Here is a 25113-nt window from a genome sequence, read left to right as displayed (position 1 = left end):
TGTGAAAAGCAGCTTTTCAGCAATAATACAGTCAACACTAAATACTGAAACAGGCTAAATGCCACTGCCAAAGCTTTTAAAAAATAAATCTTAATCTCTGAAACTAATGAAATATTCTGTCATGTACAAGCTCACTTATGCTATTAAGATTCATAATAGATGCATTAAATCTAAGGGAACATAAATATATGATTAAAACTTGTTTTACCACAGAATTTTATTTAAAAAAAAACTAAGAAGAGTGCTCATTAGTACAGCATTCCATTGCCCTTGAAAAGTTTAAGAAACACTACTGTTCTCTATTAGTTCCATGAATAAGAGTTTTAGATTTGGAAGTATAGCTTTAATCATAAGTGATACTATCCAAAAACCTATTGTTTTGGTCCACAAGTGAAATTTATGTAATTTTGGTAATGTAGTGTATTCTCAATGGCTAAAGAATGAAAAAAAAATCAAAGAATAAAATAACTTTATATATTTAAATAACCTTTCACAAGCTTAAAACAGGCTTCATAACTATTTGCACCAGGTAGTTCAAGTTCCATATTGTAGGTAGAACTATAGCAGGCAGCTTCCAAGCAAAAAGTTCAAAGCTACTATTGGTGAGAAGCAAATTCTCCCGGAGGACTCAGGGCGGTGTACAGCCAAGTAAAAATTCAATATATAAACATTAAAAAGAAGTTAAAAAGAAATATTATAATGTGGCCGAAATTTTAAAACCATTTAAAATCTTAAAACATAAATACCCCAATAAAATATGGGAGTCATGCATGTATTAAGGGCCTCTGTGGCTCAGACTGGTAAGACAGTCTGTTATTAACACAGCTGCTTGCAATTACTGCAGGTTCTAGTCCCACCAGGCCCAAGGTTGACTCAGCCTTCTATCCTTTATAAGGTAGGTAAAATGAGGACCTAGATTGTTGGGGGCAATAAGTTGACTTTGTATATAAATATACAAATAAGATGAAGACTATTGCTAACATAGTGTAAGCCGCCCATAGTCTTCGGAGAAGGGCGGGATATAAATGTAAAAAAAAATAAAAATAAATTATCCATCCATTAAATCTGATTTAAGCTTGTACATCTTTAGCCATATTAAGGTGCTACAAATTTCCTTTTTCTTAGGAAGGAAGTTAAACCTGACAGTCTTTGGTCTGGAGTTCTGCTTGAGCAACCCTAATAGTTGAGTGTCCCCATTATTTTAATTGTTTCACTTTTTAATTCTATTTTATACTGCTCCATGTCACATTAGACATCATATGGATTGTGATGGCTTATAAATATTCTTAAATAAATAAGGGGGGAAGTTTACATTCCTTGAGGCTTCTATTATTTCGAGAATCTGCTTCTTTGTCTACCAATGAATTTTATGAAGCTATACCAGCAACATATGAGAAGAGGCTTTTTTTATGGAAAAAAGAATGACATATTAAATAATTTATTTGAATTATTAAAAATTATTTGAGTTGTAATCATCCATCTAACCATGTTAAAGTTTTTATGATCCTGATGTTCAGGCAGAAAAAAAGGGGAAAAACTCCTACCAAATGCTTTTGGCCTTTGGGAGGAAAATAAAATTAATAATAGCAAGAAAACTTTGATAATACTGCTATAAGGACAATACCTAGTCCTGGGAGAAAGCAGTAATTAAGCAACCACTGATATCTAAATATCATAGAAATACCATGATATAATTTATGTGTTGAAAAGAATTTTTTTTTTTTGCAAGGGGAAGAAAGAAACATTGCTTTTTTTTAAAGCCATGGAGTAAATGATATAGCTATTTAATTCTCTGTTAAGAAATCACAATTCGAGAACATCTGGAGGGCACCAGGTTGGAGAAGCTGATTAGAAAAGAATTATGTGGCCAGGGCAGTACTCTAAACAAAGGATGAATCATAAGGGAGGAAGGGGAAGGGAGGTGAATGTTTTCCAGTTAACAAGGATGTATGCGGCAATGATGGAGCCGTAATTAAAAACTTAGGGAACAATTTTTGTATTAAAACCAGAAAGGGAAGCCAAAAGCCCTTAATGTGATTAAAAGGTACAGACGCCAAAAACTCAAAATGCTGTGCTTTGTTTTACAGTTTACTTATTCTGGATAAATTAATCCTATTCACTGAAATGTGTTTGTGCAAGGCCCCTCTTATTAGGAAACACCCTCTACCCCTCACTTCAGTCTTCTCCCCTACTCAGGCATGGAAGTACCAAGAAATTTCAGGATAGAAACTGGGAGAATATGAGTTTTAATCTACTTCCAGCTGGGTGACCTTGGGCCAGTCACTTTCTCTCAACCCTATGAAGGAGGCAATGACAAGCCATATCTGAGAAACGTTTCCAAGAAAACCGCAGGGGCTTGTCCAGGCAGTCCCCAAGAATCAGACACAATTGAACAAAAGAAAAAAAAGGAAGACTAAAACACATGAATTTGTAATACAGCTTTGAGTTTTAAAAGAAAGAAAAAAAGATTGAAAGACTGAAATGAAGTTCTTGGTTATATGTAATGCAAAACAAAAACCCCATGAAGAACATTTGCAGGTAATCCCCAATTTACAACAAAATTGAGCCCAACATTTCTGTTGCTAAGTGGGACTCGCCCCATTTTGGAACCCTTCTTGCTGCAGTTGTTAAATTAGTAACACGGTTAAGTTAGTAACATGGTTAGTAAGTGAATCTGGATCCCCCATTGACTTTGCTTGTCAGAAGGTTACAAAAGGTGATCACATGAACCCGGGACGTGGCAACTGTCACAAATATGAAGCAACTGCCAAGTGGCTAGATTTTGATCACATGACTATAGGGATGCTGCAATGGTTGTAACTGTGAAAAACAATTGTAAGTCACTTTTTTTCAGTGCTGTTTTAAGTTCAGTAACTAAATGAACTGTTGTAAGTCAAAGACTGTACTTTTTTTTTAATTTGAATTTTACTTTTCCTTCAGGAGTTCCGGAAAGTACACATAAGTGCCCTTTCCTCCTCAGAAAAAAAAAACTAAACTTAGAAAGAGTGGCCACAAATCAGGATAGAGTGGAATCTGTATCTCCTCAGGGCCAGCCTAGCCTTTTATTCACTTCATTACATTTGTCCACTATCTGATTCCAGAAGCGGCACAAAGATTTGGTAGCACAAAAATAAATTGATTAACCTGCATATTTAAAGTGTCTGCTTCTTTAGGTCTTGGTTCAAACAACAACTGTTGATTGTTATTGACAGGATTGACATTTAAAAGTGGACTCTCCAAGTGGGCTGTTTCACCTGAGCATAAAATACACATATTGTAATTCTACCATGGAATTCTATATCAGCCAAAGGAGAAAAATATTCTGAATGGCCCTCCATTGTTTCCAGCTCTGTTTGAAAGGGGCAGCAATGAGAGTCAGATCGACAAATATATGTCGATCTAAATCTCTATCTACATATCTATCTATCTGTCTATCTATCATCTATCTATTATCTATCTATCTATCTACTATATTGACTCTAGGTGGTACTGTATTTGATTCTAGGTGGCTCACAATAGAAATATTTATAAAATATTTGTTTTTCCACCAAATGAAATCTTAAAAGAGAACTTATGGGAAAGGATGACAAGCATAAAAACATACTATGGAACAATGAAACAGCACTTGTCAGGAGAGGTGAACTTATAATTTTGACACATACTAGCCCAAATTTGAACAGCCAACACTTTAAAAAACACAGGTTAGCCTTACCAAGAAAATTTAAAAGTCCAGTGTCCAGCCCTGCAGTCATTGAAAAAGATAGAAGTTGTAAGGAAAAGGAAAAAGGTTAAAGCACCTAAAAGTAAAAGGCAGCCCAGTTCTCTGCAATAAAATAAAAAAAGTTAACATTTATTATTAAATTCCAATATGTTGCAGTTTGATAAACTTAACAGGGTTCCAGCTTGGGAAAGACTGGGCTGTGACAGGGGTTCCCAGGGCACAGTTTCAAGATTAATTACCAAAGTTTAGACTGACTGCAACATTAATTACGGGATCTCTTTTACTTCCTTTTCTATGGACAAGGTGCTGGTACAATCTAAACAGCAATGCACAGCACTATTCAAGCATCATAAGTTTAACAAGCTGCCAAGGAGTTGTATAACCATAAATATCTTTCTGGCAATCACCTGCCCTTTCATTTGTGGACAGAAATGCCTCTTGCATACATCAGATGATATTGATGGTAATGGAAAACTTCATGTCAGAGAAGAAAAGCAAATGGACTAGCTATGAAATCTCTTTTTAGTCACAGGGGGATGGGCCTGAAGAAGAAAGGATTCCTCTTCTCTTCAATGAGAAGGCTAGGCCATAACAAAAAAAAATTCCCATCCCTATCAGGAGGCCCTCTTCAGCCTAGAAACTTCCTGTTGTTTCCAATTTCAGGAATGAAACAAGTAAAAAAAAAAAAGAGGGGGAGGAGCTTTGTTTTTCTTTGCACATCAAAACACAGTCTGTAGAGATTCTCAGTTATCCGGGTCATGGTTGTCCCAAAGGTGCTTTTTCAAGAGGCAACTGGACTTTCTTGTTTTTCCTTTGAAGACGTTTCGCTTCTCATCCAAGAAGCGTCTTCAGCTCTGACAGGATAGTGGGGAGTGGAAGGATTTATCCTGCAAGGAATATAAAACTTTCCATTCCCCACTATCCTGTCAGACCAAAAGAAGCTTCTTGGATGAGAAGCAAAATGTCTTCAAAGGAAAAATAAAGTCCAGTTGCCTCTTGAAAAAGCACCTTTGGGACAACCATCCCAAAGAATCAGTCTGTGTTTTGATGTGCGAAGAAAAACAAAGCTCCTCCCCCTCCTTTTTTTTCCCTTGTTCAAAACACAGATCGAAGAAGGCAAATTCCCAAACAGCAACTTACTGTATCAATGAAGAAAGTTGCTTCCTCCCAGCTTGTTATGCACTAACCAGCTATGGAGTAAGGTGTGGGAGTAACTAATGATGGAAAAGCCATCAGTAAAGGTGGAAGCCAACATGATCCTTTTTTACTAAGCAGCAAACTGCAATGTTCCTCTGACAATTGTAACTCAGAAACAACCACACAGTAATGAGGATACAATTGCATCCAGCAACACCCACCTTTTTCTCATAGATACAGAGGTAGAGAGTAGAAATGATGCCACAGACCAGGAAGTCTTGCAACAAAAAAGCCATTATCTGCTAAACTGTAAGGCTTGATCCTCTTTAACTGGAGCATCTACCCATGCTGCAATGGTGTGAAATATTGTCATAAGTTACTATTCTCAGTGCCATTGTAACTTTGAACAGTCATTAAACAAATGGTTGTTAGTTGAGAACTACCTGTACTAAATTATTATTTAGAATTATATCTAACTAAGACTCCTTAAGTAAGTAGCTATGAATAAGATGACTACATAGGTGAGATATATTTTATGGACCCATGTCTATGAAAACTATTCTTCCAACATTGAACCCAACAAATTACTTCATGAAATATACAAGAAATGCATGTGTGTGTAGAATTATACTATTAGAGAGCTGGAAAAGAATCTTTCAAGCAAAGATGCCCAACTTCCTATTTAGTCCAGAAATCCAAATTAAAACATTCCAGATGAATCCTAGCCTGTTTGAATTTATTCACTAAAGTACAATTAGTCTGGTTATCTAAATTATCTTACTGTTAGGAAAACCATTTAACATTTAATCAGAATCTGCCTTTTTATAACTTCAGACCACTGTTTCAAGCCGTACACTCTGAAATAATGGAGAACTGATCTCTACTTTCTTATCTGCAATATTTCTCAAGATTCCTGAAGAATGCTATCATATCTCCCGAAGTCAATGTTGCCCTATGATTCAATCAAGTCTGAACTGCAAATCCTGCTCCTTCAAGAGGTCTTCACAATTACCTGGTGCAGAACATATTCTGGGAACAAACCAAATAGGAGGTATAGAGCAGTATAGAGATAACTGAAGAAGAAACGTAAGAACCATTCAGTAACCATTATACTAAGGCAATGGTAACTCAGCCCTGGGAAGGAAGAGGGGGTGAGAAAGAAGCTTAAGACAACTCTGGCTTGATTCTGTTTGGTATGAAAGAGGCAAAAGGAAACTCTTGTCAAATTCTCAGTATTCTGTTATACTACTACTCAAAAATAAAACAACATTTCAATAGTCATTCTGGAGTCCCATTTCCTGATTTGGACTACATCAAAAGGCTTACAAGATGGCATTACCCTTTGAACGCATTGGCAAAGGTTGTCTGGCACCTATTGCTGTCCCTGGCAGGGGAAATCACTGAATGAACCAAAATATAAGGGTTCTGTATTATATAATTAAGAGTCCTACATTTGAATGTACATGATCTAATTCAGGGGGGCGCCGCGGATATTATAGGCGTTACGGAGACCTGGTTGGGCAATGAAGGGGGTGTGCCCCTGGTTGAGATGTGCCCACCGGTTTCCGTGCATTCCATCAGCCGAGGGCCCAGGGTAGGGGTGGAGGGGTGGCGGTTGTGATCAAAGAGAGTCTAGAGCCGAGGGAGACCACTGTACCTCAGATAGCCGGGTGTGAATCCCTCTTTGTGAGGTGGGGTCATAGATGTCAGATGGGCTTGCTGGTTGCGTACCTGGCTCCTTGCTGCGTGACAGCTGCCCTGCCCGAGCTCCTAGAGGTGCTTGCCGGGGTGGCGGTGGAGACCCCCAGACTTTTAGTCATGGGGGACTTTAACCTGCCATCTGCCGGCTCGTCATCGACGGTAGCTCGGGAGTTCTTGGCTTCCATGACGGCCTTGGACCTGACTCAAGTAGTGGATGGCCCCACTCACATCGGGGGTGGCACACTGGACCTGATTTTTGTCTCTGGTCAGTGGTTGAGAGATCTGGACTTAAAGGAAATAGTCATTGAACCTTTGTCATGGTCAGATCACTCTCTCCTTCGCCTGGACTTTCTGACCGCTACCCAACACCGCAGGGAGACGGAACCATTACGTTGGTACCGTCCCAGGCGCCTGATGGACCCAGAGAGGTTCCGGACGGAGCTTGGGCCATTTCCTGAGGGTCTGGCTCACGGCACGGCAGAGGAACTAGCTGCAGCCTGGGAACGGGCTGCGGCTGGGGCTTTAGACCGTGTCGTGCCTTTGCGGCCTCTGACCCGGCGTAGATCCCAACCGGCTCCTTGGTTCTCCGAGGAGCTGAGGGGGATGAAACGCCGGAGAAGACGCCTAGAGAGTTCCTGGAGGTCCAGCCGTTCAGAGGCTGATCGGACACTAGTTAGATCCTATACTAGGACCTACCTAGTGGCACTGAGGGAAGCGAGGCGTTGCTACGCCTCCTCCCTCATTGCGTCGGCAGATAACCGCCCAGCTGCCCTGTTTCGGGTGACCCGCTCCCTCCTTCACCAGGGGGAGCGGGATGACCCGTTGCAGGGACGTGCTGAGGAGTTTAACGGTTATCTATACGATAAAATCGTTCAGCTGAAGGACGGTCTGGACCAAGATTGTGGCGGTTCGGACGGGGCGTCTGAGGGCGGTCTTGGTGATGTTGTGTGGGATGAGTTTGACCCTGTGACTCCCGAGGACATGGACAGGTTGCTGGGTAGATTGAATGCCACCACATGTTTACTGGACCCGTGCCCCTCCTGGCTGGTGCTGGCCACTCAGGAGGTGACACGAGGCTGGCTCCAGGGGATTACGAGTGCTTCCTTGTTGGAGGGAGTCTTTCCGGCCGCCTTGAAAGAGGCGGTGGTGAGGCCCCTCCTCAAGAAGCCTTCCCTGGACCCGGCTGTTTTAGGTAATTATTGTCCAGTCTCCAACCTTCGCTTCGCGGCTAAGGTTGTAGAGAGTATGGTGGCATATCAGTTCCCCCTGCACCTGGAGGAAACTGTCTATCTGGACCCGTTCCAGTCCGGCTTCCGACCCGGTTACAGCACTGAGACGGCTTTGGTCGCGTTGGTGGATGATCTCTGGAGGGCCAGGGATAGGGGTTATTCCTCTGCCCTGGTCCTATTAGACCTCTCAGCGGCTTTCGATACCATCGACCATGGTATCCTGCTGCGCGGTTGGGGGATTGGGAGTGGGAGGCACCGTTTATCGGTGGTTCTCCTCCTATCTCTCCGACCGTCGCAGACGGTGTTGACGGGGCAGAGGTCACCGCGGCGCCTCACTTGTGGGGTGCCGCAGGGTCGATTCTCTCGCCTTCTGTTCAACATCTATATGAAGCCGCTGGGTGAGATCATCAGTGGCTTCGTGTGAGGTACCAGCTGTACGCTGATGACACCCAGCTGTACTTTTCACACCGCGCCACCCCAATGAAGCCATCGAAGTGCTGTCCCGGTGTTTGGAAGCCGTACGGGTCTGGATGGGGAGGAACAGGCTCAAGCTCAATCCCTCCAAGACGGAGTGGCTGTGGATGCCGGCATCCCGGTACAGTCAGCTGAGTCCGCGGCTGACTGTCGGGAGCGAGTCATTGGCCCCGATGGAGAGGGTGCGCAACTTGGGCGTTCTCCTGGATGAACGGCTGTCTTTTGAAGACCATTTGACGGCCGTCTCCAGGAGAGCTTTCCACCAGGTCCGCCTGGTGCGCCAATTGCGCCCCTTTCTAGACCGGGATGCCTTGTGCACAGTCACTCACGCCCTTGTGACGTCTCGTCTGGACTACTGCAATGCTCTCTACATGGGGCTCCCCTTGAGGGGCATCCGGAGGCTACAGTTAGTCCAGAATGCAGCTGCGCGGGTGATAGAGGGAGCCCCTCGTGGCTCCCGAGTGACACCTATCCTGCGCCGGCTGCACTGGCTACCTGTGGCCTTCCGGGTGCGCTTCAAGGTGTTGGTGAATGTCTTTAAAGCGCTCCATGGCATAGGGCCGGGATACTTACGGGACCGCCTGCTGCTACCGAATACCTCTCACCGACCCGTGCGCTCTCACAGAGAGGGGCTCCTCAGGGTGCCATCGGCGCGACAGTGTCGTCTGGCGACACCCAGGGGAAGGGCCTTCTCTGTGGGGGCTCCCGCCCTCTGGAACGAACTCCCCCCAGGACTTCGTCAACTTCCGGACCTCCGAACCTTTCGCCGCGAGCTTAAAACCTACTTATTCATCTGCGCTGGACTGGGTTAGTGTTTTAATGGGTTTTAATGGGTTTTAGTTCTAAATTTTAATTCTGGCCAATTTTAATAAGTTTTTTAACTGTATTTTAATTTGTATTTATAGTATTGTATTTTTACTTGGCTGTGAACCGCCCTGAGTCCTTCGGGAGAAGGGCGGTATACAAATTTAAATAATAAATAAATAAATAAATACATTTTGATCGGATGTTCATTATGCTTCAGAACTTTGCAGTGTAGATAGTAGAAAAGAAGAATTTGATTCCTACCACAGAATGACATAATCAGAAATAGTTTCTCCTTCCCCTGCAATCTTCCTAAAAGGAGTAGGGGAGAACTTCTTCATCAAGATCCAGAGGTTGGTCTTGATCATGAGCCTAACTACACTCAGCAGAGTGTTACAATGAAAGAATTATGTTCACATTCAGATCAGTTGCCCACTAATGTCAGTGGGAGTTTCCTCAGCAACACTACAATTTCTGGTTATAGCCGATGTACATTATGTATCAACTTTTACCAGATTGCAAGATGGTTTCAGTCCAGTATATGACAAACTTTAAGCCCAGGAACTAAATAACAATAGATATTTTAAGATGATGGTACTGTACTGTTAGGTAAGCTGCTTTCTTGCAGATAAAACTTCCTGGTTCCTAATTATTAAACCAAGCTTAGTAACCAAAGCCTGGAGAGCTATTTGATCAAAGAACAGGTTCTGGTCTGATGGCTGCACTTTTATTCCAGTATGAAAACCTAGCAACCAAAGACAAAGTCAAATACCCAAATCCCTGTTCTGTCTCCAAAAGCCATCCAAGCCTTGTGAAAGGGGATATGACAGGTATGGTTTGCTAGCAAGAACTTTTTTTATACTTTAAATGTCTAATTAGGAAACAAATGACACTGAGGAATATATGGAGGGACTGCCTTGCTTTCTTTTGTAAGAATAAAAGCCTACATTGATTAAAAAAAATTTGCTTCCATTACAAATGCCTCTTTGCGACACTATCACTGTAAAACTTTCCTAATTACAGGAAGCTGGTATTCATTTTTGAACCTTGATACAAGTAGAAATTGTGAAGAATGTTTATAGCCTCAAGTTCCTTCCCCGCCTTTCAGATTAAAACTAACCAGCAAGCAGGAATTTGCAGTAATGACTGTAGGAATGACTGAATCTACTGTAATCGTTAAATCTTAGTGAGGATAGCACAATTACAATCATTTAGCAAATTCTTTTCATCTAGCTAAGATTCTGAAGGACACATACAAGATCTCAAGGGAGCTCATAAATTGGTTGTCCTATTCTCTTAACTGTAAATGCTTTTCACCCCCACCCCCCAAAGAACAATGTTTATTAACTTCATTACAGACCTGCTGCTGGAATCAAGAAGTCTCTTCCATTGTAGAATCTGAGCAAACGTGGAAGTTAAATGTGTATATTAAGCAGCTGCCTCTTGAAAAATTGAAAATAGCAAAGAAAGAGAACTCAATATGGATTTTTCATATACTAAACATTGCATAGGTAATCCTCGATTTACAAAAGTTTGTTTAGTGACCAAAGTTACAACTGCAGTGAAAATAGTGTCTGACATACTAGTGTATGAGTTTTTCAGTTATGATCTTTCCCGTATCCCCAAGGTCATGTGATCAAAATTCAGATGCTTGGCAACTGGTTCATATTTATGACTGTTGCTCTGTCTGAAGGTCATGTGATCATGTATTGGAACCTTCTGATAAGCAAAGTCAATGGGGAAGCCAGATTCACTTAACAATCAGGTTACTAACTTATCAACTGCAATGGTTCACTTAACAACTGAGGCAAGAAAGGTTGTAAAATGGGGCAAAATTCAAATCTTACTTGCCAACAGAAATGTTAGGCTCAATTTTAGCCATAAGTCAAGGACAACCTGTAGTTGCCACCCACACCCCCAGCTAAAAAGATGTTACTCCTTTGCTTTCATTAAAGGCAGGATGTACAGTATGAGTCAAGCATGCAGTATTCAAATTCAATTGCCTAACCTGAAACAAACAATATGGAGCCCTTGCTGATGTTTTTCAGCCAAATTGCTGTGCTACTGGAAATGCTAGTTGAAGCTGATGAAACTTGCAGTCCAATGTATCTGAGATAGCATCAGGTTGCCTATGGTATATTTTAGTAAAAGAATTCAGTTCTATATAGGAAAAGCAGCAGAGAGGTACATATATAACAATGACAATAACAACAACAGAGTTGGAAGGGACCTTGGAGGCCTTCTAGTCCAACCCCCTGCCCAGGCAGGAAACCCTACACCATCTCAGACAGATGGTTATCCAACATTTTCTTAAAAATTTCCAGTGTTGGAGCACTCACAACTTCAGCAGGCAAGTCATTCCACTTATTAATTGTTCTAACTGTCAGAAAATTTCTCCTTAGTTCTAAGTTGCTTCTTTCCTTGATCAGTTTCCACCCATTGCTTCTTGTTCTACCCTCAGGTGCTTTGGAGAACAGCCCGACTCCCTCTTCTTTGTGGCAACCCCTGAGATATTGGAACACTGCTATCATGTCTCCCCTAGTCCTTCTTTTTATCAAACTAGACATACCGAGTTCCTGCAACCGTTCTTCATATGTTCTAGCCTCCAGTCCCCTAATCATCTTTGTTGCTCTTCTCTGCACTCTTTCTAGAGTCTCAGCATCTTTTTTACATCGCAGCGACCAAAACTGAATGCAGTATTCCAAGTGTGGCCTTACCAAGGCATTATAAAGTGGCACTAACACTTCACGTGATCTTGATTCTATCCCTCTGTTTATGCAGCCCAGAACTGTGTTGGCTTTTTTAGCAGCTGCTGCACACTGCTGGCTCATATCTAAATGGTTGTCCACTAGGACTCCAAGATCCCTCTCACAGGTACTACTATTGAGCAAGGTACCACATATATGGTACCTGTGCATTTTGTTTTTTTGGCCTAAATGTAGAACCTTACTTTTTTCACTGTTGAATTTCATTTTGTTAGATAGCGCCCAATGTTCAAGTCTGTCAAGATCCTTCTGTAACTTGAGCCTATCTTCTGGAGTGTTGGCTATTCCTGCCAGCTTGGTGTCATCTGCAAATTTGATGAGTTCCCCATCTATCCCCTCGTCCAAGTCATTGATGAAGATGTTGACGAGTACTGGGCCTAAAATAAAGCCTTGGGCTACTCCACTGCATACTTCCCTCTATGTGGATTTTCTTGTTTTTAACATGTTGGAAGAAGCTTTTTTTTGTTATTTTTTACTTTTGTCGCTAGCCTTTGTTTGTTGTGAGCCTTAGCTTTCCTCACTTCATCTTTACAGGCTCGGGCTATTTGCTGATATTCTGCCTTAGTTATTTGCCCCCCTTTCCACTTTTTATACTTGTCCTTTTTGTCTTTCAATTTATACTGAATATATGTTCTACTTTGGTTTTATATGGTCAAGACACTTCATTATGTCTACAGTTCTTTTCATGTTTGATAATCCCACCCACTCCATTTGTCAGATTGGGAAGGAGATTGGATGCCCATACAGTTCACAAGGACAAACTGACACATTTAGATTCCAAGTATTTCTGGTTCCCAATATCACTTGTGCCATCAAATCCTAGTGGATAAAAATGGGAAAAAGTTGGTGGGATTACAAATAGCAGTTCCTCCTAGAATCATACCCAGTGCCACAGATTGGCACTGTATATAAGCAGCCAACATAAAATATAAACTTTTATCTATATATAAGCATTGCTACTTGTGGAGAGTAGGAAAGATGACTTGACAAAAAGGGGAAATACATCTTAGTAACAAACAGATAATGTTCAGAAGCTGCTTAAACACCTCCCTAATTCACTGAAGTATACAAAGATATGGACTGGCAAGATTCTTATGTTATAGCTAAACTCAATAAAAAAAACCCTTCCTGTGGAGTTGGTTTCTTGGCTTAGTCTATCTAAATAGTACTTCCTACCTGGAACCTAAAGGCTTATGTTATAAGTTGAGATATTCAATTATGAAATCTATCTTGGAAAAAAAGATCATCCAGGAAACTAGAAGCAGCAACCAAAGAAATTATTATGTTCGCTGTTCATTTTATTCCAACATGGGGAAATGTAGGAGAAGGACAAAGATTATTGATGTTCAGATATTTAATAATAGCAGGAGAAACATACTTTCCTGTCAAATTAAGAATTCAAATTTGTACGTGCATACGCAGTTCATCCCAGTAAATGGTACCTATTAAAGCAATAATAAGCAACAGACTACAAATATGCAAAGAATTTCATACAATTTGGCTTTTGTTTGGCTGGCTGATGTTGGCATGTAGTAAAAAATAAAAACCACAAACAAAATTAATCCAATACAGTTAGCCATGAATACTAACTTGTACTCATTTTTACTCTTTCCACAAATATTTATTTTTTCCAGAGATATTCCTCAAAGATTTTGTACTTATCAAATTTAGAAGGCTGTTTGTCACAAACTTCATCTTCCCTCTGTCAACTGATCACAGAGAATCACACAGTATCATAAAGACTCCACTTATAGTCTACCTTTAGAAGCATTCTTTTTTTCAGCAACAACAATTAGAACAAAATGAATAAAATGGATGATAAAGTGGGTTGTATTTTCATTAAAAATACTCTTCAGCTAGGCATGTCTAATTTAGCATTCGGGCTGGAAGCAATAATCTTGGCATATACCTCTCCCAAGTTCATGGGGAATACCACCTTAGATCCGTATCACCTGCCAAACTAGCAATATCATAAAACAAAGCAACTACAACTAAACTCCATCAGGCAGACTTTTTTTTAATTTAAAAAATATGGAACGCTTCACAAATTTGCGTGTCATCCTTGTGCAGGGGCCATGCTAATCTTCTCTGTGTTGTTCCAATTTTAGTATATGTGCTGTCAAAGCTTTTGATTTTTCTGAGAAAACTGTTCTGCCTTGCATTAAACAAAATCAATACATTTGCTCTTTGTGAATACATGAGTTTAGGATTGTTGTGCTAAAAATAAAAGCAAAGCAATATCTCTATCAAATTAAGCTCAACTGTGGGCAATTTAATGGACACTTCCAAACTGTTTTCTTGGCAAGAATATGTGAGTGATTTCTTGCTTTTTTTTCAAAATATTTTTTTCAATTTCCCAGTCCAGGCAACAAACTTGGGACTTCCTGATGCCTCTCTTCCGTATACTAAAAAGTTTGACTTTGCTTAATTTTCTGAAATAAAATAAGATCAGTTAGATATACCTATCCAGTATATCCATCTTTGGATAATGACAACAATATGAATTTTGGTTCCTATAAGCCTTATTATGTAAGTAGCACAAAAATACTAATGTGAATCTTTCTCAGAAAGAACAAATGAGTAAAAAATATATGTGACAGAACAAACTAGCTTTATTCTTCATAGATCTTCCAGGTCTACCAAAAGGGCAATCTACAAATGCTAAGCACAGAAATGTCCCAAAGGAGCTTTTTCAAAAGACAACTGGACTTTTGTTTTTTGATTGAAGACGTTTCACTTCCCATCCAAGAAGCTTCTTCAGTTTAACAATTCATTTCACAGAAATATTTCAAGGCAGTCCCATTACATTATACTTGTGCACTACAGTATTTAGTTTCTTTGCATCAAAGGTAATGAGGAAAATGTAGCATCAGCATTTTAATGATTTCCAATTGTGAAATTTCAAGCAATAATTAGCATGTCACAAAATCACCAAGTTGGAATGGGCCATTTAGGCTATCAAATCCAACACTCCTCCCTGCTTGTTATGCTTTGTTGCAATAGTATGTTTAGATCAAATATGTTCACATTGAAGGATGTTTAATCATGGTTTGATGGATTAACCAATGCTGAGAACACAGTGACAATATTACTCTGTCTCTAGAGACTGCTGAAACTTGAATGCTCTTACAACAACATGAAAAACAAAAACATTCAAATAGCTCTATAACCTTGGCTGCCATTATTATGTAAAAACTCGAGCCATGGTTTCAAATGATACTGGGCTTGAAATACTGGCATCACTACAATATTTGGCCTTAGGAGGAACTGCATTTTGGAGTGATTAAATAATCTGTACTTCATCAGCAATCACCTTACTAATTAAAAGGAAATGTATGCTGATGAGTTATTCAGTGAAGTAATTAATAAGCTATTCACAAAGTATTTATATGGATATATCATAAAAACAGTTTTCAGTTCAGAGCAATCCCTCCCCCTTTCAGTTTCTCAGCTGTTTGTTAATAAACAATTTAACCTCATACTTTGGTTAGATTCACAGAGTAAACTGATCTAGGTTTCACAACTATTATTGGTCCGAGGATCAGTGGACTTTGTATGGTATTTTGATAGCTATATCTGAAATGTAAATAAGGTCGATTTATTTATATTGCATCATTTTTTTTCTTTATTACATGCTATTTTATTATTAACCTATTGACTGAACAAAAAGCAGCTGGTTGTTATGGCGTATGATAAAGCATATGCTTCCATCTATCCCATGCTGAGGCCACTAGGAAGAAGGAGGGTAGGAGACATAATTTTACTTTCTAGTAGTACAGGATGCTAGAAAGATTTTAGTGTCACTGTTCTCTTTTTTACTAACCTTTTTAAAGAATTATTTTTATAATAAATATCATGGCACATTTTTCTTTTCAAAGGGGTAGAAAAGCAAATAGGCTGGGAAACCTCATACAGGAATGGGCATATATACAGGGCATATTCTGGATGGGAAAAAATGGAAAAGCCAGAGAGAGATGAAGAAATATGCAGGATGCCAAGGGAACACAGTCAGAAGCAACAGAGACCAGATACGGGAACCAAAGAGAAAAAAAACAGTAATCACAGGCTGCATTCAGCATCCTGCTAGGCTAATACTACTCAGCAAGTACATTTTCTCTTAGTGCTAGGAAGACGGGGAAGGGACAGGCAGGCAAAAGCAGCAGTACAAAAGGAAAGGGCACAGGTAAATAACCCAAAAGGCCCACCCAAAATTTCTCATGCCCAAAGGTTCTAGATTTCATTTAATCCAGATCAAACTGGCATGGCTGAATGCTGAGCCACAATGTGTTTGCTTCATATACAGAACAAGTACTGAGGGCATTCAGACCGTATCTGCATTGGTATAACATGGTTGCATGACTGAGAAAGTATAAAAAACTAAAGACATGAAAATTTTATACCTGCTTTCCTTAAAGCCTGTGGCATAATCCAATTGTGTCTCCTTCTGGAGCTAAACCCAAGCATAAATATATTATTTAAGAGAGCTAATCACACAGTCTAAGATTTTATGCTTCTCTTTCATTTTTCCCTAATACTCTATGAATAACTTTGTTAATTTTCAATCTTTAAGGAGTGGACCATTCCATTCTTGGCAAATTGTCAAGTTGAAAGGATGATGTTATACAAAAAGCACCAAATTGATAAGTGGCATAATTAAGCCTCACAGTCATTGTTCACACTTCTACTAAATGGGTCTTCATAATTGTAATCTTTAAACCTATGTCACTGAACTTTAGTTTCTGAGAAACTGCTTAAGTTTTCAAAATAATATGACAAAAATTAACAAAGTTCCTTTTTTATTTTAAATAATATTGACTATTATTTATGAGATGATAATTTTCTAGAATCGGGAGGACTCTGCATTCCCATTTGGATTTCCTCAACCTGCACAGTGGCCATCCATTTTTAATACTGTTTTTCCTGAAGGAAAAGAATGGCAAAGATTTTGAGTTATGTATCCATTCTCATCAGTTCAAAGCTGATGGTAGCATTTCTGGAAATCATCCTCAAGATAGAGATGGATTTTAACTGTATCATGATTCACAATGTTGATTAATTCTTCAGGACTTTGAATTATCTTCATGAAGCCAAGAAAGTTGCCAACCTCTATGAAATTGACAGATCTAACTGGATAGAGGAGATAAACTCAGTCTCCCATGAGCCGGAGGCCCTTTTAAACTTAATTTGTTGCTTCAGTGACAAGTGATATCTTGAAATTAGGACTGTTAAGCCTCAAGCCTTTTCTGAATTGTCACCTTGACTTTTGGGATGGGGATAGGGAACAGAGACTGCTGACAAGATTAAAAGCAGGTTTAAACTGCAGAGAATTCCCTCTCCTCTTTTTAAAAAGAAATTAAGCTATATTGAGAACTGTAATTTTCTTACACATGATAAGGTGACACAAATCTCATGGTAAACAACTATCATCTCTCCAAGTTAAGAATCTGCATTCTACAAGTATAGCTGTTGCCAAGCAGGTACCAACAGAACAGACATTACTGAGTACTCTGTTTATTCATGATAAAAAAAAAACTATTTATGACAGGCATTTTTCACCAGAATGTCTGTGGAGAATTCCACCAGAATATCTCTAATTGCCAAGTATTTGAATAGGCTTTACTATGTGGGAAAAGGTCCTATAGGTTCACACCACTAAAAGTAAACCACCTCCAAATTATATATGATCCTATTTACTGACAACTAATAGCAGGTATTTCTGGATGCAACTGCTTGAATCCATTTGTGCTGAAAGAAAATGGGCTAATACTTTTAACACAAGATCTATGTTTATTGCCTTTCTGATTCCTTTTTGGAAGGTTCTGTCTTTAAGCATAGGAAGAGGGCTAATAAGGGCTGCAATTGCTGCATGTCAGAAATCAACACTTAAATAAGATTGAGCTTCTCCCAGAAGGAACTACCTCCATAGCATATGTAAGACTACTGAGTGGATTATTCTCTAATATTCTTTTTGAGATAACATTGCACATTAAAGCTAGAATTTTATGGTGGACTTATATGTGGCCTAATATTTCCAACATAAACTATTTCTATCTAATGCCTAGGTTACTGCCACAATAGGTTACTGCCACAACAAAGCAGAAGGACAGATGCTAACTATTCCTTTTACAAGCATTTTTCAAAATGGACTATTATGCCCATGGACTGTTTTATATGCTGCCAACTTACATTAAACGGTTGCATGTGGCAATTAACAGGAAGGAAGCCAGTGTACCAAATTTCATATATCTGCTATCTGAAGTCATTTATTCCCTGCTATAGCTGAGTATTATAAGAACCCAATAACACATTCAAAGAAAGCTTCTGTATTCTTTATTGATACAACTGTCCCTTTACAGACTACCCGGCATACTGCAACTAAAAACTCAAGTTTACCCATTATCTCTTTCAATAAAATCAAGTACTCCCTCTGTCAATTCCTGCTGCTACCTGGACATTGACCTATTACTTCATGTAATGCAATTATGCATAAGTGTTTCGCTATTCACTTTTTGCAACTTTTTTTTTTTTACTTGCCATTCTAGTCTCTGCAGTTCTCAGATTTCTTTGTCGTCTCATAACCAGATCAGATTCTGCTTAGCTTCTCAAGATCAGTCTAAGGCTGGTTAGGTGTTGCCATCTAGTTCACCAACTACTCTTTTGCTTTTAAGGAACTCAGATCAATTAAAAAGAGGAAGAGAAAATGCAAAACAAGCTGATCTTATTCCTGGTTCATTATGATTCCCTATGATTCTCTTAGAAAAGTTGCCAGTGTCTCTATTTTCTATAAATATCTATGGGGCTCTGAAATAATATTGCAGATTAAGATAGCCAAATTTAAATAAGAATTAATTAAAATAATTTAAAATACACAAAGGAGAAATGTCCAAGGGCAATCTCCAAGGTGCTGCCTATCTTTTCTTTAAAAAAGATTCCCAAAATAAAACCCTGCCTTTGGAGTAATGAGACCTCCATTACTGGAGATTTTCAAGCGGTAGTTAGATACTTTTCTGGCACTGTATGAATATTCCTGCCCTAGGCAGGAGACTGAAGTAAAAAATGTCCAAAAGATCTTTTAATTCCATGAGTCTGTGAAAAAGTCTATAGAAATCATCAGAATTAGGGATGGCTGGAGAATTATAGCCAGAGTTAATATGACTTTTCAATTTTAGAATGTCAAGAAAAATAGTATAGGAAGAGAAAAAATGCATAGGAACAAAAATCACACAGTTCATAACTATCTGTAAAGTTCATCAATATAACAGAACAGATTAACAGAGTTGGAAGGGACCTTGGAAGTCGTCTAGCCCAACCCCGTTCAAGCAATAAACCCTGTATCATTTCAGACAAATGGTTCTCCAATCTCTTCTTAAAAACCTCCAGTGCTGGAGATCTACAACTACTGGAGGCAAGTTGTTATACTGATTAATTGTTCTAACTGTCAGGAAATTTCTCTTTAGTCCTAGGTTCCTTCTCTTTTTGGATTAGTTTCCATCCATTGCTTCTTGTCTGGCCTTCAGGTGCTTTGGAGAACAGGTTGACCCTCACTTTATGGCAGCCCTTTAGTTATTGGAACACTTGTCACCTCCAGTCCCCTAATCCTCCGTTGCTCTTTGCACTCTTTTAGAGTTTCAACATCTTTTTTTATATCGTGGTAACCAAAACTGGATACAATATTCGAAGTGTGGTCTTACTAAGGCATTATAAAGTGGTATTAACTCTTCATTTGATCTTGATTCTATCACTGTTAATGCAGCCTAGGACTGTATTGGCTTTTTTGGCACTGCAACACATTGCTGGTTCATATTTAAGTGACTGTCCACTAGGACTCCAAGATCCATTTCACAATTACTATTATTGAGCCTGGTACCACCTATTCCATATCTATGCATTTGTTTTTCCTTGCCTAAATGTAGAACCGTACTTTTTTCACCATTGAATTTAATTTTGTTAGATAGGGACTAGTGTTCAAGTCTGTCAAGATCCTTTCGTATCTTGAGTCTATAGGTATATAGTTTCCTGGATCCATTTTTTCTTTTTTTGAAGATGGGAACTACATCAGCCCTCTTCCAGTCATCTGGTCCTCAGGGCTCCAGGATTTTTGAAAGATATGGTTTATTTTTTTCTGAGATCAGAACAAATGCCAATTCCTTCAGAACCTTAGGTGTAATCCATCTGGTCCTGATGATTTGAACTTGTTTAGAATGGATAGTTTGTTCTCTTGCCATTCTCTTATTTTGACTTGGCACTCCTAGTCTGAATTTTACAGTATTTTTTAATAGCTTGGATTGTTTTTTTTCCTTTTGTGTAAAGACAAATGTAAAAAATGAGTTAATAATTCTGCTTCCTTGCTCCTCATCCACCTTCTTCTTGCCTTTTTCACCCATTAATGGACTAATTGTTTCCTTGACTTTTTTTCTTGTTTTTTTTACATGCTGAAAGAAGCTTTGTTATTTGTGACTTGTCACAAATTCTGAGCCTTAGCTTTCTTGAATTCATCTTTGCAGGTTCAGATATTTGCTGATATTTTGTCTTAGATATGTGCCCCTCTTTCCATTTTTTATCCTTTTTGTCTTTCAGTTTATCAGAGTTCTTTGTGCAGCCATGCTGGTTTCTTTTTGAGATCTCTTATTTTCTTCTTTATTGGAATTATGCTAGACTGATTTTTTATAATCTCACTTTTCAAAGTTCCCAAACTCCTTGGGTTGTTTTCCCCCTTAGGATTCTATCTCTGGAAACCTTCCAAAGCTCTTTCCAAGTTTCCAATCAGTTTTCTTGAAGTGCAAGATTCCAGTTTGACTTGGTTCCTTTGCTTGACCTTACATAATGTTGAATTTCAATACTGCATGGTCCCCCACGCAAAGTTTCTGTTACTTCAACCCCTTCTATTATTTAATCTGTTACTGAAAATTAAGTCCAGTACGGCTGACCCTCTAGTTCCCTTTTCTATCATTTGGGAAACAAAGTTGTCTGCTAGATTTGTGAGGAACCTGTTTGATTTTCCACTAGGTACAGAGTTTGTCTCCCAGTTGATGTCAGGTTAGTTAAAGTCCCCCATTAATATTGTGGGGTGCTTCCTACTTATCTTAATTAACTGACCAGCAAAAAGTTCACATATTTCCTCCAATTGGGTTCAAACCCATTCATTGCATTCAATATGTTTTTCATCATTGTTCTGTATTTCTGTAGAGATCTAGTTATTTATTTTATATAGCACACCACCACTTCTTTAAGTCTGTTTCTTTTAAACAATTAAAACAATTAAATCTGGAAGAACATCTTTAAAAATATGTTTCTATATTGGAAAAGGATATCATAAAGGGGGAGTGATATGCAAAATCGTGTCTGCATGTTGCTGTTTTCAGGACCGAGACTTTATTTTTAACTGCAACTCACATCACAGTGCTTTAATTTGAAAATGAAAAAGAACACATGCAATATAGTAATGGAAAGAGTCCCAAGCCACCAAGGAAAACTATACACAAATAGCCTAGAACTGTGTTAGGAAAGACAAAGTTCAGAGTGAAGTGAAACTAGGAAATATTAAAAACAACGAAAATGATTTCTTTAGATATGTTCAAAAGAGGTAGCATAGTGGCCAATTATGACAAAATGCTAATACCGAGGAAAAACGGAATTTTTACTATTAGTATTTTAATGATTTGAATAAAGAAATTGATAATTTATAAAATTTGCAGGTAATAGCGTTGAGCAGAATAATTTCCTAACCGAAATAAAATTCAAAATTACCAACTGCATTCTAATCTAGCTTGTGGTATAAACTCAGCCTAGCAACATCAGGTTCTACTTCTATGTGTTATGAGAATCCATAAAATTTGGTAAATTATGGTTCAGTTGCCCGTAGATAAGGATGTCATACAATCCCCCTCCCCCCAGGATTTCCAAAACTTTTATTTCTACCTTTAGTACTTTGTATGAAATATGTGCCATTGACTGCCTGAAGTGTCATTTGTTGTGTCCTTATGTGAGGACATCTCTAGAAGAGGGAGATGTGGAGGACCACTATATGATCAAAATAAGCTTTCTGTGCCACTTGAACCAGGCCACAGGGACAAGCCCACAGTTAAGACTCAATATTTTCTATAACTGATTTAAGTCCAACTATCATGGTCATTCTGCCACTGGATCAAATATCAGAAGCCAGAAAAGCAACAAACTATTTGTTTGCAATATGATACTTTGGGAATAAAGGTCTACTCAGCAGTAATTCTGAGTCTCTGTATAAGTCTGCCTGGTTAGGATTACCAAGCACCAGCTGAGTTAAGGTTGTTAACATAATACATCTGGATGGTCTTCAGCCAGATCAGGCTTAACCAGATGAATCAGGGCAGAGTAATTGCAGCCTCCAGTTTAAAGCTTTCTGCTGGAGGATAACTCATGATTCTAAAGTTATGTGGTCACTTGCCCCTACATCCTGATAGAGCTCCTTACTGTAGAAATGCTTTACAATCTGGAGCCTGACCTTTGATCTCCTTTCTTTGTGTTGCAACTCATTTGAAAATAGGCTTTATCATATTATAACTATGGTCCTGAGATTTCCTGACACAGAGCAGAGAATCACTTTAAATTATATACAATGGGTGGGGAGCAGACAATAGCCTTAGACCTTAAATTAGCAATATTAACTATAGTAATATAAGAAATTTTATACATACAAGTTAAAAATGCTCATATGATTGATAGTGTATTACACAGGGATGAAACTCATCAGATGTTGCTCAATCACATCAAGTCCTAATAGCAATGCAATAGCAAATACAAGCGGCTGTTATCTCATGGATGTTTTCATACAAGTTAACCTTTTCGGGTGTGCCGGGGAGAGTTGACTGCATCTTGATTTCTTCAGATGAAAGACTCCTCTATTTTGTATACAAGGTATTCTAAAATCTCAGTATTGGTTTTGAATCTCAGCACAGGGATATGTGCATTTATCCATCTGATAAAACACAATTCGAATGAAGAAATACCATCCACTCCATTGTATCAACTTTTTAACTACCATTATACTTAACAGCAGTATTCCTCAAATATGTTAACTCATGTAAAAGTGAAATGGGTGGTTATAGAAATCAAATGATTAAACAAATGTTTAACTGAAACTATACAATTCAATGTAGTTAAATGCAAACTTCCCTCTATAACAGAACTAAACTAGTATTGTAAGCAAACATGTGAAGGAGTTAGCCAAAAGTACTATTTATAAGTACATGTTTAAAGAATAAGCATAAGTACTTGACATTTATTTGTTCTAAAAAGTATGCAGCTTAAAAGAGAGCTAAAGTTTGTTATTAAAATACCTGCAACAATATGCCAAGTAAAAATATTTTAGGTGCACTCATTATAAATGAAGACTTTAATTTTTACAAGCAGCTCTTTCCACCGTAGGATCAGAGGTTAATGTTTCATTTCTGAAGGGCATAACTCAATATAAAATTAAGAGATTGTCTCTGAAAGACTTCCAATTCTAAGGGTGTTTGCTTTCTTGCATGCAAGCTAACAAAAGACAAGAAAATGACCAGGATGTCTAAGGAAAGAAATTACAGTAAGAGTGTTTGAATGAAATGAAAAATAAAAGGAAGCATTCTAGAACTATTTAAAATTGTGCAAAAGATGGTAAAGATAAACATGGGAAAAAGATCCGGAAGGACCAAATTACACAGGGAGGAATTTATAACAGAAACACTATGTTACACAAGCCCTAACTGAAGCATGGAATTCAAAGCCACAAGATGCAGCAAGGCCTCCAATCCGGACAGCTTTGTAGGAACATTGCCAAGTCCATGGAAGATAAAGCTAACAATGGCTAATAGTTATCTTCAATATCTGAGACAGTAAGATTCAAACTGTACTAATAATTGCTTGGGGATACAAGAAGCTTGGTAGAGGGTGTGTATGCTGCTTGTAGGCTAACCAAAGACACATGCTTGGTCCTGGATTAGGTCACACCTTTATTTCATCCAGCACAAATGAAAGAAAACAAAAGTTGCAAGTATGTTATACATTACAGAATTAGAGAAATCTGAAATGTAAATAAATCCAGCTTTGCATGCCCAGGTCTACTATGTGACCTTTATAGGTATATCTTAATATTTTAGACGATTAGACTGCTGCATGACTAAAATCCAGCAAAACACAAAACTGTCTATCTTTTAGCCAAACCTCCTTTCTCATACCCAAATCCACAAATTATGGGCACACCTCCCACCCACCCCATTTAAACTTTACTTGCTGTGGTGGAACTTGTGAGTAAAATGCACATGACTGCACCAAGTATCCATAAAGTAACACAACACACAAGGATACAAATTCAGTTTAGGGAGACATCAGACAAGCAATTTCCATCCTTTTTTTTTTTTTTTGGAGAAACCTAAAACACTGCGATTCTAACCACATTGAACTGAAAGGGTTCTTATTAAAACTAAGGCTCTCTTTCCTTAAGGAAACCTAAGTAGAATCAAAGCTAATCGATTCCGCAGGAGCAACAGAACCACCAAGACCAGCGTTGTTAATTTTTTTTAATATTAAAAAACAACAACACCCTTTAATACGTTCAGAAGGAAACTTAAGGACCAGCCTGGGAATAAATGTTCCTGGCAGCAGCTCGCCAAACACATGATTATGTGCACAATTGTTGCACAATCCGCTTTGGCTTGTTTTTTTTTTTTCTCTCCTTAAAAAGAAGGGCGACATCGGCAGCGTCTCTCCCTCGTTCCGCAAAGAGGGACCCACCTTTCTTTCAGGTCACGCTAAGCGAAGCTCCCCTTCAGAAAGAAGGGGGGAAAGGGAGGGTCCCGAGCCTTGCGCAGACTGCCACCAAGTCGCCCCCTCCGCCCACCATCTCCAGGCACCCCGGAGGACAGGTCGGATCCGGGAAGCTTCCCCCCCCCTTCCCCTCTTCCATCTGTCCCAAGCAGCACCCAGGCCCGAAGAGGCGAAGACACCGACCAGTCCCCGGGTCTCTCTTCCCACCCGCTCCCGTCCCACTCCGCCAGCGCTCCGGGCCAAAAGAGGCGGCTTGCTGGGGAAGACACGAGAGCTCGGCCGCTCTCTCCAAGCAAAGGGCGTTTTGCCTCAGCGAGCCCGTCGCGGTGGCGGCGGCGGCCCCCGGAAAATGGCTGCCGCTGGAGCCGAGCCTTTCCAGGCAGAGCAGCTGCGGCAGAGCGCGCCGCCGGACCCCTCCAGGCTCCAACCCGGCGGCTGGAAGCATTGGAGGGAGCGGAGGGGTGGGGGAGAAGAGAAGAAGAGAGACGCTTCCCTCCCCTTT

At 39.3% G+C, this 25113-nt stretch overlaps 1 protein-coding gene, 1 long non-coding RNA gene and 1 other non-coding gene across 4 annotated transcripts in view; all 3 read right to left on the bottom strand.

Annotated features, from left to right (window-relative positions):
• Positions 1-25113, bottom strand: part of VAPB (VAMP associated protein B and C) — a 70021-nt gene that overhangs the window by 44562 nt on the left and 346 nt on the right. The window lies entirely within an intron of this gene.
• Positions 4770-25101, bottom strand: LOC131195649 (uncharacterized). The gene is made up of 3 exons (XR_009154520.1): positions 11075-25101; positions 10427-10508; positions 4770-5206 (listed from the first exon to the last, which is right to left on the bottom strand). It is a non-coding gene; the product is annotated as an uncharacterized LOC131195649 (long non-coding RNA).
• LOC131196448 (U6 spliceosomal RNA) lies at positions 13857-13959 on the bottom strand. The gene has a single exon (XR_009154732.1). It is a non-coding gene; the product is annotated as a U6 spliceosomal RNA (small nuclear RNA).

This window comes from Ahaetulla prasina, chromosome 3 (genome assembly GCF_028640845.1).
Source record: "Ahaetulla prasina isolate Xishuangbanna chromosome 3, ASM2864084v1, whole genome shotgun sequence".
NCBI classification, from domain to species: Eukaryota; Metazoa; Chordata; class Lepidosauria; order Squamata; family Colubridae; genus Ahaetulla; species Ahaetulla prasina.
The sequence above is the reverse complement of the archived record's forward strand: the minus strand, read 5'-3'. Positions and strand labels throughout refer to the sequence as shown.